This window comes from Bison bison, unplaced genomic scaffold (assembly GCF_000754665.1).
Source record: "Bison bison bison isolate TAMUID 2011002044 unplaced genomic scaffold, Bison_UMD1.0 scf7180017864213, whole genome shotgun sequence".
Classification (NCBI taxonomy): domain Eukaryota; kingdom Metazoa; phylum Chordata; class Mammalia; order Artiodactyla; family Bovidae; genus Bison; species Bison bison.
Genome location: NW_011494785.1, coordinates 8046333 through 8056287, shown reverse-complemented (window position 1 = coordinate 8056287; position 9955 = coordinate 8046333). Strand labels below are relative to the sequence as shown.

General features: G+C 36.9%; 1 long non-coding RNA gene across 1 annotated transcript in view; it reads right to left on the bottom strand.

Annotated features, from left to right (window-relative positions):
* Nucleotides 1-1311: 1311 nt before the first annotated feature.
* LOC104992301 overlaps nucleotides 1312-9955 on the bottom strand; it is an 18146-nt gene continuing 9502 nt past the window's right edge. Inside the window, exons 3-4 of the long non-coding RNA XR_825686.1 lie at nucleotides 5485-5524; nucleotides 1312-1661 (exon numbers count right to left, since the gene is read on the bottom strand). This is a non-coding gene — a long non-coding RNA (uncharacterized LOC104992301). The remainder of the gene's footprint in view (nucleotides 1662-5484; nucleotides 5525-9955) is intronic.

The window sequence follows — 9955 nt, the reverse complement described above, 5'->3', positions numbered from 1 at the left end:
CATTTTGAGTTTATTTTTGTGTATGGTGTTAGAAAGTGTTCTAGTTTCATTCTTTTACAAGTGGTTGGCCAGTTTTCCCAGCACCACTTGTTGAAGAGATTGTCTTTAATCCATTGTATATTCTTGCCTCCTTTGTCAAAGATAAGGTGTCCATATGTGCGTGGATTTATCTCTGGGCTTTCTATTTTGTTCCATTGATCTATATTTCTGTCTTTGTGCCAGTACCATACTGTCTTGATCAGAGCAGAAAAAGAAATAAAAGGAATCCAAATTGGAAAAGAAGAAGTAAAACCTAGCTGAATGTTTGGGCACATGCGACAACTGTAGAGAGATGGACAGCTTCTTTGGTATTGACTTGGCTTTTGTAGAAGCTTTCGCTTCCTTGACTAACCCTTTTCTCATTTCTACCGTCTTAACTTTGGGGACGTGCATACATAGCTGGGCCATTTGCCATGCTCTCTGTTAGATCAGGGACAAGCAGACTACTCATAGCCCAGTTCATGATTCAGTTTTAAGAACATTACGATTCTACATAATACCCTTGACCTCTCAGAGCTGGTGATGTGAGCATAAAGGTTGCCAGGACACCGTAAACTTGTCCTGAGACAGAGTCCAATCAACAACTTTATGACAGTCCTTCTGGACGGTTTGACCTAATACCTACAAGCTGGTCATGAGACAGTCAGGGGGTTGGAAATGTATCGCTTGACTGGGTTTTCAGATTGATAAAAAGAGAGTAAGCAACTGTGCTATCCAGAAGGTTCCGAAGTCTCAGGGTCATTTAGAGTCAAGTACAGCAGCTCCCCTTCCTAAGTCCGGGAGTTCTCCCACCAACCAGTGCCCAGGAGAGGGGAGTTTCCCTAATTTAAACAAGAAAGCCCACAGCCTGCTCAGCTAAGAGCCAAATGAAAAGGCAAGGTTGCTCAAGAATCATGAGACAGTTGGAAAACCCCTGTGGCTGGCACCCGTTATAACAGAATCTGCACATTAAATCAGGGAGGATTCATTTGGGCTTCCAGTTTTGATAGAAAATAATGATTTCTCTCCTACATTTGTTGTCTGTTGGTTTATGAAGATCAAAGTTCTTTCTCTGGCCTGATTGCACCCCTGTTCTTTCTTTATTTATGTCCTGAAAATAAAGCTCATTTATTCTTAGTTTATAGCAGCCATTTCCTTATTTAGAGATTATACTATTAGCTAATATAACCTATGAAAAATTTTTTATGGGAGTAGAATTGATTTACACTGTTGCGTCAGCATCTGCTGTACAGCAAAGGGAATTAGTTATACGTATACCCATTCTTTTTTAGATTCTTTTCCCATTAGGTCATTCCAGAGTATGGAACAGAGTTCCTGTGCTATACACAGTAAGTCCTTTTTTTATATACAAAACAGATAACTCCTGCTCTTTTAACAGCTGGACAAGTCATTGCAACTTTCCATTACAGAGATGCTCCTGATGGGGGCAATATTGCACCTGGTCAGGCGATGATTTTCCTCTTCCTGGCTGCGGCTTCCCTGTGCATGACACCATGGTCTTCACAGACAGGACTTCTCTGTCCTTAAAAGGAAAAAGGCCAGCACGCTTGAGAGTTGGATTGAGTCAGTGAACTAACCCTGAGAAGCACTAGGTTCGTCTTTAATGGTTCCTGTTTACTTTCCTGAGGAGAGATTATGAGAAGGAAATAAGATCACATTTTGAAGTATTTTCATAATGCAAGTTATTACTGAAACCAAATACTCTTTTGAATCAAACAACCTTAAAGTGATGTACAATTCTAATATCTATTTAATTAATCAAAATTTTTCTTAATAAATAATAAAATATATTCTATTTGTGTTTTAGAGAGGACATATATTGCATATACTCATAAATATTTAAATACAGGGAACCTGCTTGGCATAGAAAATTTTAAACTTTTCAGAAGTCTTCATTATACTGGAAATTTTTGAAGGGAAATAGAATTTTAACAGCTTTTTACTTAATCATAGAAAAAATAAAATTATTTTCTAAATTCTGAAGGAAAAAGATATATTAGGTTATAGATTGCAAATGCTTGTCTCATTTCAGACCTCTTGTGACATCTTATGACAACATTGCCTACCTTAGTAACTGTGGAGTATTAGGAATCTTGCGAAATAGTACAAAGCATGAGAAAAATTTTATATTTTCATGTATACAAATATATGTATATACGTGAGGACTACACAGAGAAAATCTAATAAACCTGTATCAGTATCCATGTTTTAATATTGATTGGAATAGCTTAGGAGTTTATATTAATAAAAATATATCCTGATTTTCTAAAGTTTTAATAATTATATATATACACATATACATTACTAAGGAGAATGCCATGTGACAATTGAATTATACAACTGCAAGCCAGGGAACACCAAAGTTGGCCAGCAAGCCATAAGAGGCTGGAAAGAGACAAGGGTTTCCATAGAGGTTGCAGAGTTCCATACAGGTTCCAAACTTCCTTTGTGGTTGCTATAATCTGAATATTTCTATCCCCTAAAATTCATGTGTTGAAATCTTCATTCCCAAAGATGATAGTATTAGTAGGTGTGGCCTTTGGGGCTTAGTTTTAGGTGAGAAGTTACAATGCTGCACAGATGTGATATAAAATATATATATTTTATATATTAAATACAGCTCCAATAAACTTTTAAAAATTATTTTAATATGACAAACTGTTTTAAAATTATATAGGTGAGAATTGCCAAAATAGTTCTAAGAATCCTGAGAACAGGATATTTTTCATAGTAACAGTTACAGTAAAAAGATACAGTAATGAAAACAGTATCCAGAATAGACAATTCAGTGGGACAGAAAAACATGTACAGCAAAGGGCTCAAATATTTATAAAATTGTAGTAAAGGATAAAGTTGGAATTATAAATTATTGAGGAAACATGTTGCTGTTCAACGAATTGTGCTAGGAAAACGGTTCAAGTTTTGGGATACAACATATAGTAAAATAAATTCCAGGAGAACTAAGTAGATAGATGTAGAAAAATGACTATGTGAGAAAACAAGAGAAAATATAGATAGCTATTGGGCTTCCCTGGTGGCTCATGGTAAAGAATCTGCCTGCAATGCAGAAGAGCCGGGTTCTATCCCTGGGTTGGAAAGATCCCCTGGAGAAGGGAATGGCTACCCACTCCAGTATTCTTGCCTGGAGAATTCCATGGACAGAGAAGCTTGGTGGGCTACAGTTGATGGGTCGCAAAGAGTCGGACACGACTGAGTGACCTACACTTTCACACTTTCATTTATATGTGATATTATCATGAGAAGCCTTATCTAAGTTTTAATGCAAAGTAAGAAATTTCAAGGCAATATTTCGCAGTGTGATTCATTAATTACTTCATTTAAAGTCAGCTGGGTTATTGCTGAAATGGTTGCCAGAGCCATACCAAAAGATTATTGAAAAATATTCCCTGATAGTAGAGCCCAGAAATCCGTGTTTTAGTGAAAATACTAAGAGATCGTGATGCACATTAAATTTGAGAATCATTTCCAGGCAGGATAAGATCGATAGATTTACTACAGTTGTGAAAATTTCTATAAAATAAATACACAAAATCAAGAGTCAAAAGAAAACCTGGCAGGGGACTTGGCTGGTGGTCCTCTAGTTAAGAATCCACGTTGTAATGCAGGCGACACAGGTTCAATCCCTGGTCGAGGAACTAAGATCCCACCCATGTGCTGCAGGACAGCTAAGTCTGCAGGCAGCAACTACCGAACCCACCCACCACAGTTAGCGTCTGTGCATGGCAACAAAATATCTTACATGACTCAACAAAGATTGGCATGCCACAACTAAGACCCAATACAGACAAATATAAAGCAAACCTGGCAAAAATAAACTGCAGTGTTATATGACAAACAGTTGAATAATAATAAATCAACAGAAAAACAAATTACTAAGGAAACTTAGACTCCATGAAAAGAAAAACAGGCAAAAATGGGAATAGACAATTCCAAATGGAGAAAAAGTCTAATAAACACACACACAGTCAATTCTCAGTTGCAAAATGAAACCAGATTCAGACTCCTTTACAAATTGAGAAAGATGTTTTTAAGTAAAATGACTAGTGCTGGCAAATGAACTTGTCCCTCTCAAATATCACGTAAGAGTTTCATGTGATACAATATTGCTGGAGAGCTATTCAGCAATATGAATCAAGTATCAAAAATTATTGACATCTTCTGACCTAGTAATTTTCCTCTTTGGGAATTATGCTGAGAAAATAATTAGACCTGCACCAAATATTTATGCACAAAGATGAGTAAATGAAAACAAGGATAAATCCATGGTCTCATATAAAACAATGAAAAATGAAAACAACAGTAATTCCCCAAATTATTTTTCTGAAAAATTTTCACAATAAAATTTTAAGTACAAAAAAACATGATGTAATATTTCTCAGATATATAATTCCAAGCTTGAGAAATATATATATAAATATGTGTTATATATATTTAGAAATAAACATATATATTTTATATATATTTAGAAAAAGTACTGTCAAAATTCCCTGGTGGCATAGAGGGTAAAGAGTCTCCCTGCAATGCGGGAGACCTGAGTTCCATCCCTGAGTCAGGAAGATCTCCTGGAGAAGAAAATGGCAACCCACTCCAGTATTCTTGCCTGGAAAATCCCATGGACAGAGGAGCCTGGCAGGCTACAGTATTCTTGCCTGGAAAATTCCATGGAAGAAGAAGGAGCCTGGTGGGCTACAATAGAGTCAGACAGAACTGAACGATTTCACATTCACTTCCACTTGCTTTCACTCTCAAAAATGCTTCTCAGAGAGTTTTAATAATATACTATAGTTTCAATTTTCTTCATTTTTTCTCCATTTTTCAAGTTTCCTGCAAAAGAAATATCTTACCTTATAGATTTGAAACTAAAAGAGGAGTGGTTAGAATATTTTCTCAAACAACACTGGTATATCATATTTTCGCTTTCATTTAGGCTGTTTAAGCCATAAATGAACATATGCATGGAACTGGCCTTGTTTTTCTAATGACTAGTGCCTTTTGGAGGGTTAAAAATTCAGATAGTGCTATGGACTAAATTGTATCATTCAAAAATTGACATGTTGCAATCATATTCCCCAAACTGGCTATGTTTGGAGATAGTCTTCCAGAGGACTTCAGTTCAGTTCAGTTCAGTCGCTCAGTCATGCACACCAGGCTTCCCTATCCATCACCAACTCCCAGAGTTTACTCAAACTCATGTCCATTGAGTTGGTGATACCATCCTACCATCTCATCCTCTTCAGGAGGAAATTAAGCTCAAGTATTAGGTGGGACCCTAATCTGATAGGACTGGTAGCTTTATAAGAAGAGGAAGAAATCTCTCTCTCTCTTTTTCTCTCCAAGCTTACACACTAAAAGAAGGCCAAGTGAGCACACAGTCAGGAGGCAGCCCCATACAACCTAAAGAAGAGGCCTCAGAATGAAACCTACCTTGACGGCACCTTGATCTTGAGCCTTCCAGCCTCCAGATCTGTGGGAAATAAATTTCTGTTTGTAAACCATGCAATCTGTGACATTTTGTTATGGCAGCCTAAGCAGACTAATACAGGCAGTTTTATCAATCTCATCATCCTGTTTGGTTTTGAACAAGTCTGTCAGTTTCAAGGTTCAAATCTACTTACCAAGAAGCATGATGTAACACTTCCGTGGATAGTAATAAAAAAAATCATGAAAAATCATCTTGCAAAGAGAGGGATTAATTAGAAGCAAACAGCATGCCTTTGGGTATGTAACTGCATGCTTGCTAAGTTACATCCAACTCTTAGTGACCCTATGGAACATAGCCCATCAAGCTCCTCTGTCCATGGGCTTCTCCAGGAAAGAATACTGGAGTGGGTTGCTGTGCCTTTCTCCAAGGAATTTTCTCGATCCAGGGGTCAAAGCCGTGTCTCATATCTCCATCTCCTGCATTGGCAGGCAAGTTCTTTACCACTAATGCCACCTGGGAAACCCCCTTTTACCAACAATGTATTGAATCTTTGGATATTGAATATTGGATTTAGACCTCATTACAAATGAATTAACAATTCAATATTTATGTTTTAGCTTGCATTGGAGCAGGAAAAGGAAGAAAAAAGATTTCAAACACATAAGTTTCAGATCTAAACTCTCTTGTAAAATTATCACCATTGTCTTGATGTTTAAATTTTCCATTTTTGATACATATTTTTGTTTTATTTTACAAAAAAGAAATAGTCTGTTATTTCTACTTTATTATATACTTCATGTGAGAATAAATAAAACTATCATAAAACTTTGATCTACTCATTAGGAGAAATATGAATAACATTTTAAAAGCTGAATGACTACCCTTTCATCCTGCCTTTCTAAACAATCACCTTTTTCTCAGTGATTTACTGATAATGAAGACTAGATTCATGGAGAAACATATGTACTCAGAGATACACATATACATGTTCTTTATATTTATTAATATAAATCCATGTATATTTGTGTATATGTAATATGTTATACATATATATATAATTTTTATCTGCTTGGTTTAGGGGCCAAGATTCTACTCACTTTTCAGAAAACTCTAGGAAGTATTTAATTTTAGAAAGGCATATAGAACAGGACAGCTCAGAATGGACTAGTCGCTTCCAAGTGCCAAATAGCCACTATGGATAGAAGATACCCTATTTGTATCTTTTCTGGTGGCTTAGTGGTAAAGAGAAGGCAATGGCAATCCACTCCAGTACTCTTGCCTGGCAAATCCCATGGACAGAGGAACCTGGTAGGCTGCAGTCCATGGGGTCGCTAAGAGTCAGACACGACTGAGCAACTTCACTTTCACATTTCACTTTCATGCATTGGAGAAGGAAATGGCAACCCACTCCAGTGTTCTTCCCTGGAACGCCCCTGGTGGGCTGCCATCTCTGGGGTCGCACAGAGTTGGACACGACTGAAGCGACTTAGCAGCAGCAGCAGTGGTAAAGAACCTGCCTGGCAATGCAAGAGACATTGCAGGAGATGCGGTTCAATCTCTGGGTCAGGGAGATCCCCTGGAGGAGGGCATGGCAACCCACTCCAGTGGGATTCTTGCCTGGAGAATCCCGTGGACAGAGGAGCCTGGCAGGTTACAGTCCACGGGGTTGTAAAAAGAGTTGGAAATGACTGAGTGACTAAACAACACCACCAACATTAAGGACATATGCATGTACTTGCAATTTTCTGTACATTTTCAATTTTTCAAAATAAAAAGTTTGAGCGAAAAGACATGTAGAAATATTCCAATCACATTCCTTCAGTTTCAAATAGTTTACTCTTTTTAATCCCTGCAGTGTGTTGGTCACTCGGTCATGTCTGACTCTTTGCGACACCATGGACTGTAGCCCACCGGGCCCCTCTGCCCATGCAGAGGACTTTAAGGTTTAATCCACTAGCATTCTTGCTTTTTGAGCAGTGGTATCCCCTTGGACCATATTATGGTCTTTCTATTTTTTGCATAGTTTCGTGGCTCTTAAAAAATGATATCACATGTAATAAGCAAACTAATCACTGGTGACACTAAAATGGGAAAGGGGTCCTTGGCATGGCTCAAAAAGTCCTGTATATAATTTTTAAATCAAAGCTGCGATTTGTGGTCCAGTGAGCAAGATGGTGTCTTGCTAGATTGCTCTGCCGATGAGAACTCGTCATTCTTGTCATGAACCAGAATCACCATTTCTGCACTTTGGTTCCGGGAGGCAGACGTCTTCTCTGACCTCATCCGTGTCCTCTGACAAGGAGACAAATTTCAGCTTGTCCAAGAAAAGATACCCTCTGCTGCTCGTTGCTTGGGAGGGAAAACACAGTCTTCTTCCTAGGACACAATGAAATAAGAATTGAGTCCCAAAGAATATATAAAGACTCTTCATTTTCTTCCAAGTTGTCCACTTTATTGGCATATAATTGTTGATAGTAGTCTCTTATGATCCTTTGTATTTCTGTGTTGTCTGTTGTGATCTCTCCATTTTCGTTTCTAATTTTGTTGATTTGATTTTTCTCCCTTTGTTTCTTGATGAGTCTGGCTAATGGTTTGTCAATTTTATTTATCCTTTCAAAGAACCAGCTTTTGGTTTTGTTGATTTTTGCTATAGTCTCTTTTGTTTCTTTTGCATTTATTTCTGCTCTAATTTTTAAGATTTCTTTCCTTGGGATTCTTCATTTCTTCCTTTTCTAGTTGCTTTAGGTGTAGAGTTAGGTTATTTATTTGACTTTTTTCTTGTTTCTTGAGGTGTGCCTGTATTGCTATGAACTTTCCCCTTAGGACTGCTTTTACCGTGTCCCACAGGTTTTGGGTTGTTGTGTTTTCATTTTCATTCATTTCTATGCAAATTTTGATTTCTTTTTTGATTTCTTCTGTGATTTGTTGGTTATTCAGCAGCGTGTTGTTCAGCCTCCATATGTTGGAATTTTTAATAGTTTTTCTCCTGTAATTGAGATCTAATCTTACTGCATTGTGGTCAGAAAAGATGCTTGGAATGATTTCTATTTTTTTGAATTTACCAAGGCTAGCTTTATGGCCCAGGATGTGATCTAGCCTGGAGAAGGTTCCATGTGTGCTTGAGAAAAAGGTGAAATTCATTGTTTTGGGATGAAATGTCCTATAGCTATCAATTAGGTCTAACTGGTCTATTGTATCATTTAAAGTTTGTGTTTCCTTGTTAATTTTCTGTTTAGTTGATCTATCCATAGGTGTGAGTGGGGTATTAAAGTCTCCCACTATTATTGTGTTATTGCTAATTTCTCCTTTCATACTTGTTAGCATTTGTCTTACATACTGCGGTCCTCCCATGTTGGGTGCATATATATTTATAATTGTTATATATAAATTCTTAGAAAAGTACAACTTTCCAAAACTGGACCAGGAAGAAATAGAAAATCTTAACAGACCCATCACAAGCACGGAAATTGAAACTGTAATCAAGAATCTTCCAGCAAACAAAAGCCCAGGTCCAGACGGCTTCACAGCTGAATTCTACCAAAAAATTTAGAGAACAGCTAACACCTATCCTGCTCAAACTCGTCCAAAAAATTGCAGAGGAAGGTAAACTTCCAAATTCATTCTATGAGGCCACCATCACCCTAATACCAAAACCTGACAAAGATCCCACAAAAAAAGAAAACTACAGGCCAATATCACTGATGAACATAGATGCAAAAATCCTTAACAAAATTCTAGCAATCAGAATCCAACAACACATTAAAAAGATCATACACCATGACCAAGTGGGCTTTATCCCAAGGATGCAAGGATTCTTCAATATCCGCAAATCAATCAATGTAATACACCACATTAACAAATTGAAAAATAAAAACCATATGATTATCTCAATAGATGCAGAGAAAGCCTTTGACAAAATTCAACACCCATTTATGATAAAAACTCTCCAGAAAGCAGGAATAGAAGGAACATACCTCAACATAATAAAAGCTATATATGACAAACCCACAGCAAACATTATCCTCAATGGTGAAAAATTGAAAGCATTTCCTCTAAAGTCAGGAACAAGACAAGGGTGCCCACTTTCACCATTACTATTCAACATAGTTTTGGAAGTTTTGGCCACAGCAATCAGAGCAGAAAAAGAAATAAAAGGAATCCAAATTGGAAAAGAAGAAGTAAAACTCTCACTATTTGCAGATGACATGATCCTCTACATAGAAAACCCTAAAGACTCCACCAGAAAATTACTAGAAATAATCAATGACTATAGTAAAGTTGCAGGATATAAAATCAACACACAGAAATCCCTTGCATTCCTATACACTAATAATGAGAAAACAGAAAGAGAAATTAAGGAAACAATTCCATTCACCATTGCAATGGAAAGAATAAAATACTTAGGAATATATCTACCTAAAGAAACTAAAGACCTATATATATTAAAAAAAAAAGTTTAAATAAAAACTAAAA